The sequence below is a fragment of the Budorcas taxicolor genome, chromosome 14, assembly GCF_023091745.1.
Source record: "Budorcas taxicolor isolate Tak-1 chromosome 14, Takin1.1, whole genome shotgun sequence".
NCBI lineage: Eukaryota > Metazoa > Chordata > Mammalia > Artiodactyla > Bovidae > Budorcas > Budorcas taxicolor.
Genome location: NC_068923.1, coordinates 54,137,945 through 54,157,882, shown reverse-complemented (window position 1 = coordinate 54,157,882; position 19,938 = coordinate 54,137,945).

Sequence of the window (19,938 nt, the reverse complement as noted above, 5' to 3'; positions counted from 1 at the left end):
ATAGTCATATATGTCTTTAATACTTTATAGTTTCAAAGCAGTTTTAGGTATGCTGTAAATAATGGCACATTACCGATCTGTTCAAAATGAAATATTAACTTATAAATATTACCTTTCAAATAAGTTAAATCTCAGAAAAGTCAGGACTCTTAGCTGATAATCTTATAAAATTAGAAACCACTGTACATTTCATGACTCTGAAAAGCCAAAGGAATAACATTTCTTATAAAAGTACATTTTTCCTACTACCTTTTTTATGGCATTTTATTGGTTTCAGGTGCAGTGGGGAATAGTTAGAAATTATATAATATTGAAAATTACAGTTCATTTTCATATTTATTTCATAAATAATTAATTTTAAAGACACTATCTCTATCTAAGACCATTAAAATACAAACAAATATGACAACACATTCAAATATGAACTATATATTTAACTGATCTGAGAGAATAGAATTTTAATTTTAATATAATTATGAATACTTCTTAAAGGCTACAAAGGCAATAGAAGTGTCCTTTTGGCTAAAAATAGATCACTGCACATTTATAATTGGGTATGAATGTTTCTCAGAAATAAAAGGTATTCTTTATGTACTCACCCTCTTCAGGGCAAACATTTGTGGTAGTTTTGCCGATGAGACTAGTTAACTGTGTTAATAATCTCTTGACTGTCCCTGCATTGTTTTGCAGATGAGTTTAACAGTCACTGAACACAGACTTCGAGTTCTTCAGCATCCAAGAGCTATCACTAAATGAAAATTTCAATGAAAGTACTGACATGTAGCCAGTGATCTCTTTGCATATATCAGCCTACCAATGTAACGAAATTCAGTTGTCTGATTTATGCAACTGATCAGCTTCTCCCATTAACAAAGGCCTTTAACCAATAACCGTAGCCAGGTTTTGCTTACTTGTTTGTTTAAAACAATGTAGTCCTGGTATAATTCTCATTATAAATATCTAGTAGGGTTTAATGTAATGAAATCTCTCTCACTCTCTCTCTTTTTTTTTTTTTTTGCCTTTGGTTATATGTAGAGAAAAACTCCAAAGATAGGATAAATTTAGTTATCTAGATGAGTCTGAGTACCAGGATGAAACCTTTCAAGATATTTAGGCAGACAGTACTTTTGGAAATTATAGAAGATTGGTGTTTGTGTGCTAAAATTAACTGTGCAATTGCTGTAATTTTTCATTTTATTTTCAATTTGTACAGAAAACCTAAATAGTCATTTAAGTTTGATTAAAAAAAATAGCTGCAATGCAAAATTTTATATATAAGAACAAAAGTACACTGAAGCTATTTTATTAATATGTTTTAATAGGAAACAAATGGGAATGGTTATGTTAGTTTCTGAATTTCATTTTCTTTCCTAAACTCTATTATATTACAAAAGCAGTAAAAACAAGCAGAACTATATGTTAAGCACGGACTTTTAAAAATACACAATCTCATGTTTATTTTAGTCGCTTTTCATTTCACAACCAAATGAAACATGCCTATAATTTTAGAAATCACATAAGTGAAAGAGAACACAAAATCATGCTCAAATATATCCAAAATAATCATCACCCTGGAAAGCATGCCCAACTTATTTTAAAGCTGCATTATTGCCTGATTTAAAGGCAGACAGGGGCTGTGGGGCCACATTCCATGACAGAGAGCCTCTAGAGACATCTTTGATCATTCTTTGTGATGCATAAAATATGTCACAGTTGTACTATAAAAGATATCAGCCATCAGGTAAGGTTGTCACTTGCCCTTGTAGTATTATATTGGAAAAATACGGCTTTTCTCTCTCCTGCTTGTATGGGATTACTGCTCATGGAAACACAGCCTATTTAGTCTGTGTGAGACCATTATCATACTCATGGTTTCTTTCAAAAGAAAGTAGTCATAAATAAACATCCTAAAGAGAATAGATCTAGTTGATAGTTTGTTTCAACATTCACCCATTTCATAAGTTGTTATAAGCTGTGAATATGCTAAGTACTGGTCTACATGAAAGCTGAGTTCTACAAAAGGATTGCACATTTCTCCAGAGACTAGTTGCTTTCATTTGATTTGTTATGCATACATCTTAGTTTACTTCAAAATCTGAACCTATGTCACAAATAATATTTATAACAAAAGAACAATAGAACCAAACTATTTCAAAATGTTACATTTTTATTTCTCAGTTCCTCACATATTTTTTAAATTAAATGTGTGTGTGAATGAGCTTTAAGACAACTCAAACTAAGTTACTTGTTATAACAACAGCATCTTTACTTTAAATTTGCCTTTCACATATTGATGTACATAAAATGTTTTTACTTTATACCTAGATTAATGATTCCTCACACTTTTTAAACTGGCAATGAGGCTGATTTTAATAGTCATTTAGGGAAAATAATTTTTAATTGTATAGAAAATTTGGAAATATTTTAATATGAAATGCAATTGAAAAGTGATTCTTACCTTTGAAATCTAGAAGTAATTACTGAAATTTTACCAACTTGAATGATATAATTGTCTCCGTTAATATTGGCAATATTTACTGGAGAGTTTGTCAAGTATAATATTCTTATCTGAAAGCATTTGGCTACTAAACCAACAAAACCCAAACAATACATAAACTATGGTGAATATATGTTAACTCTGAACATCTGACAAAAGTTTTGCTGAAAGAATACAAATACAACTTTCAGATGATTTTTATCCTTTTAATAATTTGTTGCTTTTAAAAAATAAAGATTCTCAGTTTATCATTTCTAAGTTGCAAAGTGCTACTTCTCACACTTAAACATTTAGCAATTTATTTGTAAATTGGAAAGGAGGAACCCCTTTTAATGGAGAAATAACATACGGTATAACAGACCGGATCGATTAAAGGCCTCCATCTGGCACAAGACTAGAAAAGTTGCTGCCATATGTTTTGAACAGCATGGCAAAACTAACTGTTTTATACTGTCACCGCCCCCAGATTTGTTTTAAAAATTGCATTTTGTTTTAATATATATGCGTATATGTGTGTAGGTATATATACATATGAAAAATATCAGGTATACTTTATTTATGATTTCTTAATTGGAAAGTAGACACTATATAAAAATTTTAAAAAGCCTTTGGTCTTCACGGTTCAGTGTGAAAGGCAGTTGACAGCTTTAAATAATGAAAAAATAAAATAGAGAGAGAAACACCAAATTTGTTTACTCAGTATTGTTTAAATCTTAAATGACTTTAACAATGAAAGCTCATACTTGAGGACTACTAAAAATGATAGAATTAAAACAACAACAAAGGAGAATAATGTATAAAATTCATATGAATATTAAATACTGGTAATATCAAGAACATATTCAGTAGTTCTGTGTTTTTTAAGGTAAAATTTCATAAAGATAGATTTAAAAATCAGAATATATATGATGCTGTTGGAAAAATAACATATCAGGTTCAAATGAAATTTAGGAATGTTAATCTCTTTTGCAGCTGCTATTTTTGTTTTATGGTATTTTTACAGCTGTTTTTAATTTCTTTTAAGAAATACTAAACCTTTAGGAGAATTCCCATGTGAACAACCACAGTACAGATAATTGGTTTCATTGCAATTCAGATTATGAACATCATTTTTCAGTTGTTACTTTCAAACTACATACATAGCTAAATCTGTAAGCCATTTTCTTTATTCAGCTACTATCAAAAGGGAAAAAATCAGTTAGAAACATCACAGAGTCTCACTCTTTATCTAATAGAGTGTGATGTTTGAAAAATATTTACCTTCCTCCATATCCTATATAGTATGTGCAGATGTAACCTATATTTTTTAATTAAGAAAAGCAGAAAACATAAATTATGAAAAATTCTTTTAGAACTATGATTACTTTAATAAATTTCAGAATTGGCATTTATCATGCAATCCTATTTCTATACCTAACATCTTCTCCTTTGATTAATTATTACCATAGACTGTATATCTTCATTTAGAAGCATCGTTGATTAGCAGCCACACCTATACCATGCAGTTTTTTAATAGAAGCCACCCGTCCCGTGCAAGCCGCAGGGGAAAGTAATTAAATTTAATAGAAGCCGTCTTTGTTTTATAGCCACCCTCAATTTAAAGCCACAGGGGTAAGTAATTAAATTTAATAGAAGCCATAGCTTCTAAACAAAGATATACAGTATCAGTTAGGTATGCAGAAGTATAGAAATGAGAAATACTCTACCTTGGGAGTTGTGAGGAGTGTGGGTTTATATGGAGCAATGTTAAAAAATGTAAAAGTTCAGAAAATGTTTTTTAAGTGATTCAAAATGGGTGGAGAAGGTATAGTTGTCACCCTACATTTTTCAAACAGCAATAAGAGAGGTGGGGCTGCTACACGTCCTTGCTAAACCACAATAGCTTGGACAGTTGCCTGCTGTGAGCACTGAATGCATCTCTCCTTCTAATAGGAGTTGGACAAGTCCAGTCTTTCCGATGCAAACACAGTATGCCTTAGCTTGGTTAGAAGCAATTCATGGGAATGTAAGAGTTTTGATATTCATGATTATTTATTCTAGATTTGAGATGATAAAAATTTTTATGTTTTGTTGTGTTCTTTGCTCATTTGTTTTTTAAATGATGATGATGATGGGCCCTCAATTAGTTTTCCCTGCCTGTAGCCAAGGACCTGTAAAACCTGATCTACACTAGAAGCACCATTTGGATGGTTAATTTCAGCTTCATCCTAGGGAATGTTTTGGCAGGCTGTCTCACCACACTTTCTAAATACTTTGATGGACATACAAAGAGGCTGATGAAGAATTGTAGAATTCACATTGACTATCTAAAATTTTTCAAGCCCTTTTTCTCACAAAGCCATACACTCGATGTAACTAGCTTTAATTCTTAAATTGTATTTTGACTTTTAATACTGTTTTAAAATTCCAATTTTTCAAAATCATCCGGAACACTTTAATCCATGCTTTGCCATAAACAGTGCTTTAATAATGCACAAGTCTCACATAGGGTAAAAGCCCAAAGTGGAAAGAAAGCAGCTGGTGGCATGTCCAGTGATGTTCTAAGTTCATTGCCTTTAAAAGATAGCTCAAGTTTTCTTAAAAAGAGAGGAAAGGAAAGATTCTGAAATTCAGCAGCCCAGATGGTAAAAAACAATAGGAGCTGCCTGTAGGCATATGGTGCACAGAAAACGTACTAAGAATGTGTTAATAAGTAAATTAAAACTTGTATTTAGGTAATTGTGATTACAACATGAATCATAACTAGGAGGGATGAAAACAGAATGGGGCTCAAAGAAAGATATGAGATAAAAAATCAAGAAGGGTGTTTAACATGCACATTTAGTCATTGGCTATCTGCATATACCTATAAATTGTTGATGATTAAGTTGTGTTTTTCCTTAGAACGTGTACAAGCTTAGGCATTTTGTGATTTATCAGTAGAAAATAAAGTTTGTCACTAACAGTTGTTACCCAAATTACTGCAATGCACACAAATTCATTGCTTTGCCTGTGACACTGTATGGTGGCAACTGAGAAACATAGTCTTTCCAGTTGGTTAGAAATAGAATATTTCCAAATTTTAAGCAATAAACACAATGTTCTTTTAATGAAAGAATTTTAAAGTACCATTGAGTATTTATTCCCATATTTGTGATTATCTCTTTAAATACCTATAGATATTTTTCAGTAAGTAAGGTTGAAATCCTCAGTATGAATTCTTGAACCATATTAGACTCATATTAGAGTCAATTAGACTCTATTATCTTTATCCCAGCTTCACTGAGAAATATTTTCACATTCCTTCCTTTTTAGTCATTTTCAATCAGACTCAGGATTGATTCTTCCCATTTTTCTTTCTATCAATATCTTTCAATCAGGATTTTTCTTCTGTTTGGATTATTGAGACAGAGGATATATTCATACAGTATTATTCTGCCTTTGAAGCAAAGCAACAACCGTTTTCTAGTTTTCAGAACAGGCAAAAAGTTAAAAAGTCTAGGACTCCTGCTTTTGTTGTCAGGAGGCTCCCTACCTTTTACAGCTTGATTTTACCATGTGTCACTCAGGAAGATGGTTGTTCCCAACAGACTAACTCATTTAGATGTTGCAACCAAAGCTATTTGGAATTTCTTGCATTGAATCACATACTCCTGCTGCTGAAAAATATAAAGCCATTTACTGTATTTTTTATATTCTCAAGGAGCTAGAGGTGAGATGTTTCCTGTTTCCCTATTCCTTGACATACTCAAGGAATGATCTGGCAGCGTTTGGTGAATGTAGTGAAAGGAAGGGGTTTTTAAGTCACTCCAGTTTTAATATTGCAAATTGTACCTACTTCTGATGAAACCATCATCTGATTATGACTGTGTCAAAATTTTCAATTGTTAATAAAATCTATAAATCAGTGTACATTCTTACTAGTTAAAACTTTAAACAATAAACTCTGAATGGAAAATATTTTGATTTTCATTGACGGCATCAGAAATGTATTACAAATTCCTATGAAAAAGAAGTAGGATGTTAGAATTTGAGAGCAGCATGTTACAGTTTATCAAGGTCTGTGTCCACTGTACTTCTCCTATCGTCCACATTGCACCACGCACATGCATACACACAGCATATCAAATGCTGATTTCTTGCATTGTAGGAGATTGAGGGGAAAAGATGTCATAACTTGTTGCAAACTGTGATTCTGGCAATACACAAAGCAATAAGGAAAGTTAAAGTATATAGTTAAAGGTGACTTTATCCAGAAGAATATTACACAACTCTAGTCTCTAAAAAATGGGACAGAAAAGAGGTTGGAATATGACTGACTGTCAGGACTACCAAACTGGGAGTGGAAGTGTGGTTTGGAATCAGGGACAGTGAAAAGAAGCCCAAGGACTTTTCTATTCCTTTTGCTGAAGAATATGGAGTGGGAGAGAAGATAAAATAATCCAAGCAGGAGAAGTAGCAGGGATAAAAGATAATATATGGCCATTGGGGCAGAAATTCTGATATACTGAGTTTTTATTTGTTCAATTCTTTAAATATTTAATTTTTACTTATTTGACTATACTTGTTCTCAGTTGCAGCATACAAGATTTTTAGTTGTGGCATCCAAACTCTTAGTTGTGGCATGTGGGATCTAGTTCCCTGATCAAGGATAGAACCTAGGCCTTTGCATTGGGCTCATGGAGTCTTAGCCGCTGGACCATCCCAGAAGTCTCTAACTGGGTTCTTATTTTAATAGATAGGATTATGCATATACTAAAACAAAGAACTAAGACCTTCAGCACTTAGTTAATATTCTAAAGTTCTATTCCACAAAAGTATTTTATACATAGATATGTTAAAATGATTAATTTTTCTAAAACCTATACATTTGGTTCCAAACTAGGGATGTGACCCCATGGACTGCAGCTCACCAGGTTCCTGCAGCTCACCAGGTTCCTGCCTCTATGGGGATTCTCGAGGCAAGTATACTGGAGTGGGTTGCCATGCCCTCCTCCAGGGGATCTTTCCAACCCAGGTATTGAACCCAGCAGTCCCTCATAGCAAGTGGATTCTTTACCATCCGAACCATCGGGGAAGCCCTATTAGATGTATGGTTAGAAATATTTCCTTCCATTTTGTAGGTTGCTTTTTCACACTGTTGATTTCCCCTTTTGATGTGCAAAAGATTTTAGGTTGATTTTGTCCCACTTGTTTATTTTTGTTTTTATTGCCTATGGTTTTAGTGTCTTATCTGAGAAGTAATTGCCAAGATTTAATGCCATGAAATTTTCACCTGTATTTTATTCTAGGAGTTTTACAGTTTCAGGTAATGTTTGAATTATATTTAAGCTGTTAATACTTTCAAAATTGATTTTTATATATGGTATAAGATAAATATTCACTTTCATTTTTTTGTAAGTGGATATCCAGTTTTTCCAAAGCCATTTGTTAAAGTGACTATCCTTTCCCTATCATGTATACTTGATGCCTTTGTAGAAGTTCAGTTGACTATATATGTTTGCACTTATTTCTGGGCACCCTGTACTGTGCCTTTAGTCCATATGTCTGTTTTTATTGTGGTACTATACTGTTTTGATTATTGCAGCTCTGTAAAATGTGCTTTAAATCAGGAAACGTGACGCCTCATACTTTATCTCTTTTTTTTCTTTTCTCAAAATTACATAGCTATTTGGATTCCTTTGTGCTTTCATGTGACTTTTAAGGCTGCTTTATCTATTACTGCAGAAAAACAAACATCATTGTGATAGGATTTTGATAAGGATTACATTGAATCTATAGATGGCTTTGAGTGGTATGGATATTTTAACAATATTAATTCTTCCACTCATGAATATGGGCTAATGTTTTCATTTTTTGTGTCTTCTTCAATTTTTAAGTATTTTACAGTTTTCAGTTTACAAATATTTTACCTCTTATTAAACTTATTCTAAGTATTTTATTTTATTTTTTACTATTGCAAATGTGATTATTTTCCTAACTTTCTTTTCAAGATTATTCATTGTTAGTGTTAGAAATGCCATTAGTTTGGGGGTGGAAGTATTTTTTCCTGCAGTTTTACTAAATTTACCTATTGATTCTAATAGGTTTGTGTATGTGTGTGTTTTGGGAGTCTTTTGATACAAATAAGATCATGTCATCTGCAAACTGAGATAACTTTATATCATCCTTTCTGTTTTGAATATTTTTTTTCCTTACCTAATTGTTTTGGCTAGGACTTCTAGTAATATATTGAATAGAAGTGGAAAGAGTCAGCATCCATACCTATTTCCTTGTCTTAGAGGAAACGTTTCCAGTTTTTCACCATTCATGTGATGTTAACTACTGGCTTTTTATTTATGGCCTTTGTGATGTTGAGGTGATTTTCTTCTATTCCAAGTTGTTGAGTGCTTTTAACATAAACGAGTGTTGAATTTTATAAAAATTTTGTTTTTGCATCTACTGAGATCATCATGTGATTTTATATTCTTCATTCTATTAATGTGGTACATCACATTGATTGATTTTCGTATGTTGAACCATCTTTGCATTCCACGGATAAATCCCATTGCATAAATCTCACATGGTATAGAATTCTTTAATATTCTGCTAAATTATTTTTTTCTGGTATTTTGTCGAGAATTTTTGTATCAATTTTATGGATATTGGTCTGTAGAATTTTTTTCTTCTGGTGCCTTTTTCTAGCTTTGATATCAGGTTAATGCTGGCCTCATAAAATGAGTTTGGACATGTTCCCTTCACTTAACTTTTTTGGAAGACTATGAGAAAAAATGATGGTAACTTTTTTATAATGTTTCTTTGGTATGATACTTAATATGAGATCTACTCTCAACAAAATTTTAAATGCATACTATTTGTGGTTGATCATAGGCACAGTACTGTACAGCAGATCTTCAGAACTTCCTCATCTTATTTAACTTAAACTTTATGCCCATAGAAAATGCCCAGTAGAACATTTGGGAGGGTGTTAATTATGCATTCAATCACATTCAGTCACATTTTCTGTTTCTTCATGATGTGATCTTATTAGGTTGTATATCTCTAGGAATTTTCCATTTATTCTATGCTATGCAATATTTTGGTATATAATTGTTCATAATTGTCTCTTTGACTTTTTTTTTTAATATTTATTTTAATTGGAGGCTAATTACTTTACAACATTGTAGTGGTTTTTGCCATATATTGACATGAATCAGCCATGGGTGTACATGTGTCCCCCATCCTGAACCCCCTTCCCACCTCCCTCCCCATCCCATCCCCCAGGGTCATCCCAGTGCACCAGCCCTGACCACCCTGTCTCATTCATCGAACCTGGACTGGCGATCTGTTTCACATATGATAATATACATGTTTCACTACTATTCTCTCAAATCATCCCACCTTTGCCTTCTCCCACAGAGTCCAAAAGACTCTCTTTTGTTGTCTCACATATAGGGTTATCATTACCATCTTTCTAAATTCCAATATATATGCATTTGTATACTGTATTGGTGTTTTTCTTTCTGACTTACTTCACTCTGTATAATAGGCTCCAGTTTCATCTTTGATCTTTTTGGTATTTCTTTATCATTAGTTGCAATGTCTCCTCTTTATGATTTAGCTTACTTGATTCATATATCCTTTCTTAATCAAGCTAAAGTTTTGCCAATTTTGTAGAACATTTCAAAAAAGTAACTCTTAGTTTCACTTGTTTTTATTTATTGTTTTGTTTTTTAGTCTTTGTCTTATTGGTTTCTGCTGTAGTACTTATTATTTTCTTTCTTCTGATTACTTTGGGCTTGCTTTTCTCTTTTTTTAGTTCCTTTAGATGTATATTTATGTATTTCCTTTGGCTGTTTATTTGAGATCTGTCTTTATTAATGTAGAGATTTATTGCTATAAACTAACTTCATAGTACTGCTTTTGTGGCACTCTGTAAGTTTTACTGTGCTGTCTATTCATTTTTTATTTATCTGAAGATATTTTATAATTATACTTCTGACTTTTTCTTTGTCTGATTGATTATTCAAACATGCATTGTTTATTTTTGCATATTGGGAGTTATCCAGTTTTATGTATGCTATTGTTTCTAGTTTTATTCAATTGTTGTTAAGAAGGTATTTGGTATTATTTTCTCAATAATCCCAAATTTGTAAATACTTGTTTTGTTACCGAACATGTGGTCTATGCTAGAGAACATACTGTGTGTGCTTGAGAAGTATGCTGCAGTTGGATAGAAGGTCATGTATATATCTATTAAAATCATTAGGTCTACAGTGTTATTTGAATCTTTTATATAATTACTGATCTTTGGTCTAGACGTTCCATCCATTATTGAAAATGGGATATTGAAATCTCTCATTATTTTATTGCCATCTCTTTTTCTCTTCAGTTCTATTAATATTGCCTTTGTATATTTGTCTGGTTTCCGATGTTGGATGCATATATAATTGTTTTATCTTGCTGGTGAATTAACCCTTTTATGATTATGTAATGTACTTTGTCTTGTCAGAGTTTTTACTTAAAGCTGATTTTGTCTAATGTAAGTAAGGCAATCCCTACTCTTTTGATTACCATTTGTTTAGAATATCCTTTCACTCTTAGCCCATGTATGTCTTTAAATCTAAAGTAAATCACTTGTAGACAGCAAATACTGGACACTGTTTTTTGTTTGCTTTTAATTTATTCAGCCTATGAAAACTGTTACTTCTCTCCCTGACACACTTTATGTTATTGACATAAATTATGCCATGCATCCACTAACATATTTTTACAGTTATGGTTATTTTTATACCTTTATCTTTTCATTTCTATATCAGAATGAAAAGATATTTTTGCACCTGCCATAAGAGTAGTACATTATTCTGTATTTGTCTATATACCTACCTTCAACAGTAAGCTTTATTTTCACAGACCTTTTTTTTTATTGTTTAAAAATGTTTAGTTTTCAATTCAAAAGACTCTGTTTAGAATTTCTTATAAGGCAGGTCTAGTGATAAACTTCTTCATATTTTTTATCTGGAAAAGTCTTCATCTCACCTTAATTGTTGAAGGAGAGTTGCTGAATACAGCATTCTTAGTTGTTAGTTTTTTGTTTTCTTTTTCCAACATTTTGAATATATCACACTACTCCTTTTTGGCCTGCAAGGATTCTGTTAAGAATTCCATTTATGAGAGTTCTTTTCTGTATGATGAAGTACTTTCCTTTTATTGTGTTTAAAATTTTCTTTTTGTTTTTGACTTTTGAAAATTTGATTTCTTTATGTATATTTACCAGTGAGTACTTATTTGGTTTTGTCCTATTTAATAGGTTTCAGGCTTCTTGAATCTGGGTGTCCTTTTCCTTCCTAAATAAACTTTCCTCCCTTTTATCTCTCTTTTCATTCAGTGACTATCACTATGCATATAAATGCTCTTTTTGGTAGTATCTCACAAGTCCTTTAGGCTTTCTTCTCTTTCATAATTTTTTTTCTCCTCTCACTGAATAAATACAAATGACTCTCTTCAAATTTACCGATTCTTTTACTTGATAATGTGTGCTGTAGAATTCTTCTGGTGATATTTTCAGTTTGAATATTACATTCTTCAGCTCCTTCCATTTGATTCTTTTTAATATTTTCTATTTCTTTGTTGTAATTTTTACTTTATCCAGTCATTGATTTTCCGAGCTTGTTGACTATCTTTTTGACTGTTACTTAGAATACTTAGTCAGGTAATTCGTATATCTCTGTTTCTTTTGAGTTGGTTTATACAGATTTTTTTTTTCTTTGATTGGGTCAGTTTTTCTTGACTTTCCATTACTTATAGGTTGTGTTGCCATCCTTGTATTTGAAAGAAGCAATCATTGATTCCAATCTTTATAGAGTGGCTTTGAACAGAAAAAGACCTCCAAAGAGATTCTGTTGTTGTTATTCAGTGGGTTAGTTGTATCCTACTCTGAGACTTACTCAGTGGGTAAATCTATGTGTCCATAGACTGCAGCACACCAGGTTCCTCTGTCCTCCACTATATCCTGGAATTTGCTCAAATTCCTCTCCATTGAGTTGGCGATGCTATCTAGTCATCTTGTCCTCAGCTGCCCCATTTTCCCTTTCCTCTTCAATCTTTCCCAGCATCAGGATCTTTTATAATGAGTCGACTCTTTGCATCAGGTGGCCAAAGTATTACAGCTTCAGCTTCAACATCAGTCCTTCCAATGACTATTCAGGGTTGATTTCCTTTAGGATTGACTGGTTTGATCTCCTTGCAGTTCAAGGAATGCTCTGAGAGCCTCTCAAACTTTTCCTATGGATGGGTCTTTTCCATAAATGTCTATTTAGAGGGATGTGTCACTTTCTTTTTTTTCAGGAACTTGTAATCTCTTATCCCTTTGGTGTTGCCCATAAGTTCTCTGAAATGACAGCATGCCACACAGCTTGTTTTTATTTTCAGCACTGTTTAGTCCACCCAGGCTACTATAGGAAAAATCCCAGTGATTGTGTGTCTGGAGGCTGGTAAGTTCAAGATAGTGGCACTAGCAGATTTTGCATCTGCTGAAGACCATCGTGGTTCATTGATGGCCACCTTCTTGTTATGTCCTCACATGAAGGAAGGTGTGAAACACCTCTCTGAGGATCTTCTGCAAGGGTACTAATGCTATTCATGAGGGCTTCATCTTCATTATCTAATCACCTTCCAAAGTCCCCACTCCCAAATAATATCACATGGGTGATTAGCTTTCAACAGAAAAATTTGAGAGGAGCACAAATATTCAGTCTATAGCATCAGCCCCCAAACATTTAGAGCATGCAGCATCCTATCTGTGCTCTGAAATGAGCAAAACAGAAGCTAGTCTCTCTAGCAGACTCATGGAAAGCTGGACCATTGAATGTATGCTCCACTCTTTTCTTTCTTCCTGAATGAGGGGCCACTGAGCAGTAATAGCCTCTGTCTATTGCATCACACATCCTGTGGCTCAGCAGTATGCCCCAGGGCTCTTTTGTCCTCAGCAGCCCCCGGACACCTGGAGAATACCAGATCCCATCAGTGCTCTGAGACAGGGGAGACAGAAACTAACCTTTCAGGTAACCCCACTGCAAAGTCAGAATGTTGGACATTTGATCTGATCTCTTTTTCTTCAGGGAGAAGCTGGGAACTGGGAGCGTCCTCCAAATTAGGTGGTGCTATGCCAATTTCCACAGTGACTCAGCAGTAAATAATCTATTTGCAATACAGGATATTCAGATTTGATTACTGGATGGGGAAGAACCCCTGGAGGAGGGCATAGCAACCTACTCCAATATTCCTGCTGGGAAAATCCCATGGACAGAAGAGCCTGGTGTTCTATGCTCCATGGGGTCACAGAAAGATGGACACGACTGAACACACACACATGCATGCCAATGGAAAGAACTATGGTGCTGCTGCTGCTGCTCCTAAGTCGCTTCAGTCCTGTCCGACTCTGCGCGACCCCATAGACAGCAGCCCACCAGGCTCCCCCGTCCCTGGGATTCTCCAGGCAAGAACACTGGAGTGGGTTGCCATTTCCTTCTCCAATGCATGAAAGTGAAAGTGAAGTCACTCAGTCGTATCCGACTCTTAGCGACCCCATGAACTGCAGCCTACCAGCTCCTCCTCATGGGGCTTTCCCAGGCAAGAGTAATGGAGTGGGCTGTGAATGGAAAGAACTATGGTGAGAGAGTGTCAAAAATTTTCTTGCCAGCTTTGTTGTATCTGATTTTGTGTTCCTGTTGGGTGCAAGAGCCCCTAAACTGGTTTCTAGATTTCTCACAAAAGAAATTGTTCCATGTCTTAATATTAAATTGGTATTTCAATGGAAGGAAGGAACACCATTTTGTTCTTTGAATTATTTTAATATGAACAAACCACTTATTTTTGGTAAAACTTGTAAAATTTAAAATGAACTTTAATATGAATAAACCATAATTTCTTTTCAGTACAACAAAAAATTTATAAAAGAGCACATAGTATTAAGAAGAAAATAGACATTTGATAATATTACACATGCTTTAATATGCTTACTATTTAATTTTAATACAGTGGTTGCAGTCTTTTGTTTACAGCAAGTCTAGAAATATGTCATCTCATTTACAACATATGTATATTGTAATGTCTCTATCTGTATGTGAATGCATCTAAATCCAATTTTAAACATCACAGTATAAATATAATATCTAGCAATAAAAAATGAACCATGTACCTACATAGTTTATACTACTAAAATCTTTGTTGTAACCAATATTAATTCACATTTTATAATTTTATTTTTATAGTAAATTTAAAAAATTCAACCTAATGGGCACAAGAAATGCAACAATGCTAACTATGAACCATAAACTTTGAAATTTCATAGGTAATTTTGTTTTAAAATTTGAAACTCTGTCATATAACTTTAAGTAGTGTTTTAGCTATAATACTATCCAAACAAAGGAAGATTAAAGGACACCATTAAATGTATAAAACATCCTCAGGAAAAAAAAAAAAAAACCTGCTTTTCCAATTATGTGAACCATTCACCATAAAACCATTGAGGCCGTCAAGCAATAAAAATTGGGATGGTGATGTATGAAAAAATATCGAAAAGCAACAAATATTTCTATGTTAATATAAATTTCAAACACTACACAGAAAACTAGTTCAAATTGATGAATGAAAAATCAAGAGGAAATTCTTGCCTCTCTGGTTCTGTCACATTACCTTAAGATTTATGTGGTCATGCCTTAGAAAGACAATAGGAGAGGATTATTTCCTCATGAATACTGACAAAAAAGGAATGCGAGGATTGATTATGTAATATACAATGACAGAAGTTTAGGAAATTTATAAATTTCCTTCTAGCAATATATTTTTGCTAAAGATACACGTAAAATGTTAGAACACAGTATGCCATATGTATGACACAGGTCATCAATGAGCTTAGATGAGTTTAATGTCCCTGGAATTTGTGTGTACTTATTTAATAGTATTTTTACTGAAGCAACTGAAACTTTAACATCTAGTGCTGAAAAACACAAATACAAATTATTTTAATTATTAGAAAATAATTTTTGTAATATGTAATTGAATGACAAGTATAGGACAACAAAATTTGTCATGATTATTCTTTACTGGGGAGAAAATATCAATAACAGTAACATTTTTTAAGAAGGAAAGAGAAGGGAAAGGAGATCCATTCAATATGGAAATGAGATTGTAGTCTAAAGTTATTTTATAAACTAAATAAAAAACCAAAAATCTTGTTGCAGATCAATCATATGCATATGTATATGTAAGGTATATATATGATATTACCTGCTCCAGTATTCTTGCCTGGAAAATTCTATGGACAAAGGAGCCTGGTGAGCTACAGTCCCTGGGGCCTCAGTCAGACAGTTGAGTGACTGAGCACACAGAAAGATGTGACATTATTTGCCTCAGTTATCCAGATAATTTAAAGTTAGACAACATTGATCAAAACTCTCTAGATTAGAACTTTAGTTTTCAACTTCAATTTTATGTATTAGAATAGTTTATGCATAACATATATTATTAGGGGAGAAGCTGGAATCAGAGCCACCAGTTCAAGAATACAGTGAACTTATCAAAGATATAACCCAGAGAGAAATATTAAACATATAGATAATAGTGTCTCCTCTGACTATCTAGTCACACTGTCATAAATTATTGTATGCTACTGCTGCTAAGTCACTTCAGTGATGTCCGACTCTGTGCAACCCCATAGACAGCAGCCCACCAGGCTCCTCTGTCCCTGGGATTCTCCAGGCAAGAACACTGGAGTGGGTTGCCATTTCCTTCTCCAATGCATGAAAGTGAAAAGTAAAAGTGAAGTCGCCCAGTCGTGTCTGACTCTTTGCGACCCCATGGACTGCAGCCTATCGTCCATGGGATTTTCCAGGCAAGAGTACTGGAGTAGAGTGCCATTGCCTTCCATGAAATTATTGTATAGCTAAGATTAATTTTATTTGCCTATTTGCTTCTCTCTATGTCCATGTTTGAGTATTAAATATAGGGCAGAATTGTTTAAATTGTTTTGCAATTTTAACATCTAGAAATGTTTCATAGATCCATTAAATGTAAATAAATACAGATTTACTTTCTAGTGTATTATAATATTCTAAAGACCCTAAAGCATTTAAAAGATGAAGATATTCATGAGAAAGATTAATATGATTCCCAGCAACATTTTCTCTTATTCCAGATTATGAAATATGGAAGATATAGAAATATGTTTAATCACAATGGCACCCCACTCCAGTACTCTTGCCTGGAAAATCCCATGGACGGAGGAGCCTGGTAGGCTGCAGTCCATGGGGTCCCTAAGCGTCAGACACGACTGAATGACTTCGCTTTCACTTTTCACTTTCATGCATTGGAGAAGGAAATGGCAACCGACTCCAGTGTTCTTGCCTGGAGAATCCCAGGGACGGGGGAGCCTGGTGGGCTGCCATCTATGGGGTCACACAGAGTCGGCCACGACTGAAGCAACTTAGCAGCAGCAGCAGTAATGGTTAAAAATGTCTTCCCTGTTACACAAGGTAAGATGTTTAATTTAGCTATAACAGAAGCTATACATGTATATACATGAGATAAATCAGAAGCAAGAATATTATAGATTCCACTCAAGTAGAAACAAAAATTATTCCAAACCTGATAGCAACATTGTGGGAGAACACTGGAACCAATGGAGTAACATCCAAACAAACAGAAAAATGAGATTCATAGCATATTATGTAATGAGGATAGAGAAATGAGAATATGATAATCAATTAGGTTGAAATATCTGTATAAAAACTGTAAAATTCATGTAGTATAAAAAACAGAAAATTTTGATAAGTTATAGTATTTGAAAAGTAAGAAATGACAATGAATTCAATCCAATTGTCTATCCATTCCATGACTGGATTTTTGCAGCTACATGATTCTAATTTAAATTTATGTGGTTGCTTTAAATTAAAGGCAATAGTACTGTTCAATTACCTTCATCTAGTACAATATGTCTACCTTTTCTCTGTCCTCAACCTTCGACCTTTTCTTACACATCATGGCACTCAATTCATGACATTGCTTCCTACTTCAAAAAGAAAACACAGTCAAAAGGGAAAAGCCACATACTCCCACAATTATGTCTATTTACCTAACTGCATTTGGCCTATATATTCTGGATGAGTTTCTATGTTCCCATCTAAGGCCACCAGAATTGATCTTTTTCACTCACACAAATGTTTCATCACTTCACATGCATAACCCCAACAACCTTCCCCCACTTTCTTTGCATCTTCAAATATTTCCTTGTTAGTGGTTTCTTGATATCAGGATACAAATTAAATAAGAATATTAATTGCAGTACAAATTAAATTAATACTGCCTTACATGCCACAGCATATACTGTTGGCTGCTACAATCTCAGGGTTTTGGCTCCTCATTTGTATTTCAGCTGTCATTGGGCTCAACAACTGCATAGATTCCAACCAACTTCATCATCCGTATGACACCATACACTACTTCCCTCTCGCCCAAGGTTGTCTGTTTTTAAGCTGAAGTTTGGAACACCATAAGATACTCTAAACACTAAGTACTCAACAGAGAAATGCAGAGGAACTAACACCTAAGTGTTATTTCACAATTTCACTAATGGGGAAAAGTAACTGGCAGATAGACTCTTCCTTGCTCCTCTGAGCAGAAACCCTGAGAAATAGTAGTTCATTTGGCTTCTGGAAGGACAGTACCATGAGATAAATTTACGAGTCATGTTTGATATCAAGAGGTTGTCAAGTTAATAGCCACACTTCCTCTTTCCCTGCTTAGTTCCAATTTTCCTCACTTTGGCTTTTGGGGATTGTTTTCTCTAATCAAGTGATGTCATATATGACTATATCTCCAGCTTAGGTGAAACTAACATGCACAGTTTTAATTGTTAATAAACATACTCACACACACATACATATACACATACGGGTCCAGTACCATTTGTTTCCAGCCATAGATAAATATTTTAAAATACATCTTAAAGACCCCTAGTCTTCATTTCCTCCTTTTATGTTCTCTCTTCTGATTCCCCATATCTCCCCTCACCCTGCACCCAAATTGCTCTGACATGGTCTTCAGTGACCTCTATGTGGTTAAGTCAAATGGACAACTCTCATGTCTTACTTTTACCATATTTCATAACCTTCATCATGGTACTTTCCAAGAAAAGTTTTTTCTATGGGGCTTCCCACGTGGGGCTATCCCAGTGGTAAAGAACCTGACTGTCAGTGCAGAAGATGCAAGAGACATGGGTTCTATCCCTGGGATGGGAAGATCCCTTGGAGGAAGAAATGGCAACCCACTCCAGTATTCTTGCCTGGAAAATTCCATAGACAGAGGAGCCTGACTGGTTACAGTCCATGGGGTTGCAAAGAGTCAGACATAACTGAGCACGCACCTATGCACACACACACACACACACTCAGAAATGTTTTACTCTGTTGGTTTTGAGGAAACCATAAGTTTTCCGGTTTTCCTCTTATTTTCTTCTCAGGCCTCTGGACTAGTTTCTCGCCTCTACTGGAATGTTCCAAGATGTGACTTCTTGGCCTTTTTTCTTTATTGTACCTACACTCAGTTAATTCATTGTCTCCTCTTGGCTCATTGCTTTAAATATCAGAAACCAAAAAACTCTCAAGCATATATCTACAGGGTGATCATCTCCTGAGTTCTTGAGTTATAGCCATTTGCCTATCTGACATCACTATTTGGGTATCTGCTGCTGCTGCGTCACTTCAGTCGTGTCCGACTCTGTGCGACCCCACAGACGGCAGCCCACCAGGCTCCCCCGTCCCTGGGATTCTCCAGGCAAGAACACTGGAGTCGGTTGCCATTTCCTTCTCCAATGCATGAAAGTGAAAAGTGAAAGCGAAGTCACTGAGTCGTGTCCAACTCTCAGCGACCCCATGGACTGCAGCCTACCAGGCTCCTCCGTCCATGAGATTTTCCAGGCAAGAGTACTAGAGTGGGGTGCCATTGCCTTCTCCGATTTGGGTATCTAATTATCTCAAAATTAAAATGACCAAAACTGAAATTCTAATTTTCCATTCTAAACCAGTCTCCCTTATTGTTCTTTACCCATCAGGGTTATTTATCAATAATTACTTTATTTAGTGTTTTTCCCATGGGGATATAAATTTTATGATGGCAAAGTTATTTGATTATTTTATTCATTGGTATGCAAATAGCTATATAGGTAGGTATTCCAAAACTATTTCTTATACAATTTGGGGATAAAATATTTGGATATTCTCCAGCATTCCAACCCTTGAAACAAATGGACTCGTTCAGCAGGTAGAATTTGCTTCATATTCAAAAAGAAAATGATTATGGAAACATAAGCTTCATAAAATCAAATCATATGTACTACTCAGAGAAAAATCAATGATAGTTTTTATTAAGATTTTGGGTTTGATGATCTTTCTCTTTGAATCTTATCTACATCAAGACTATGGCTT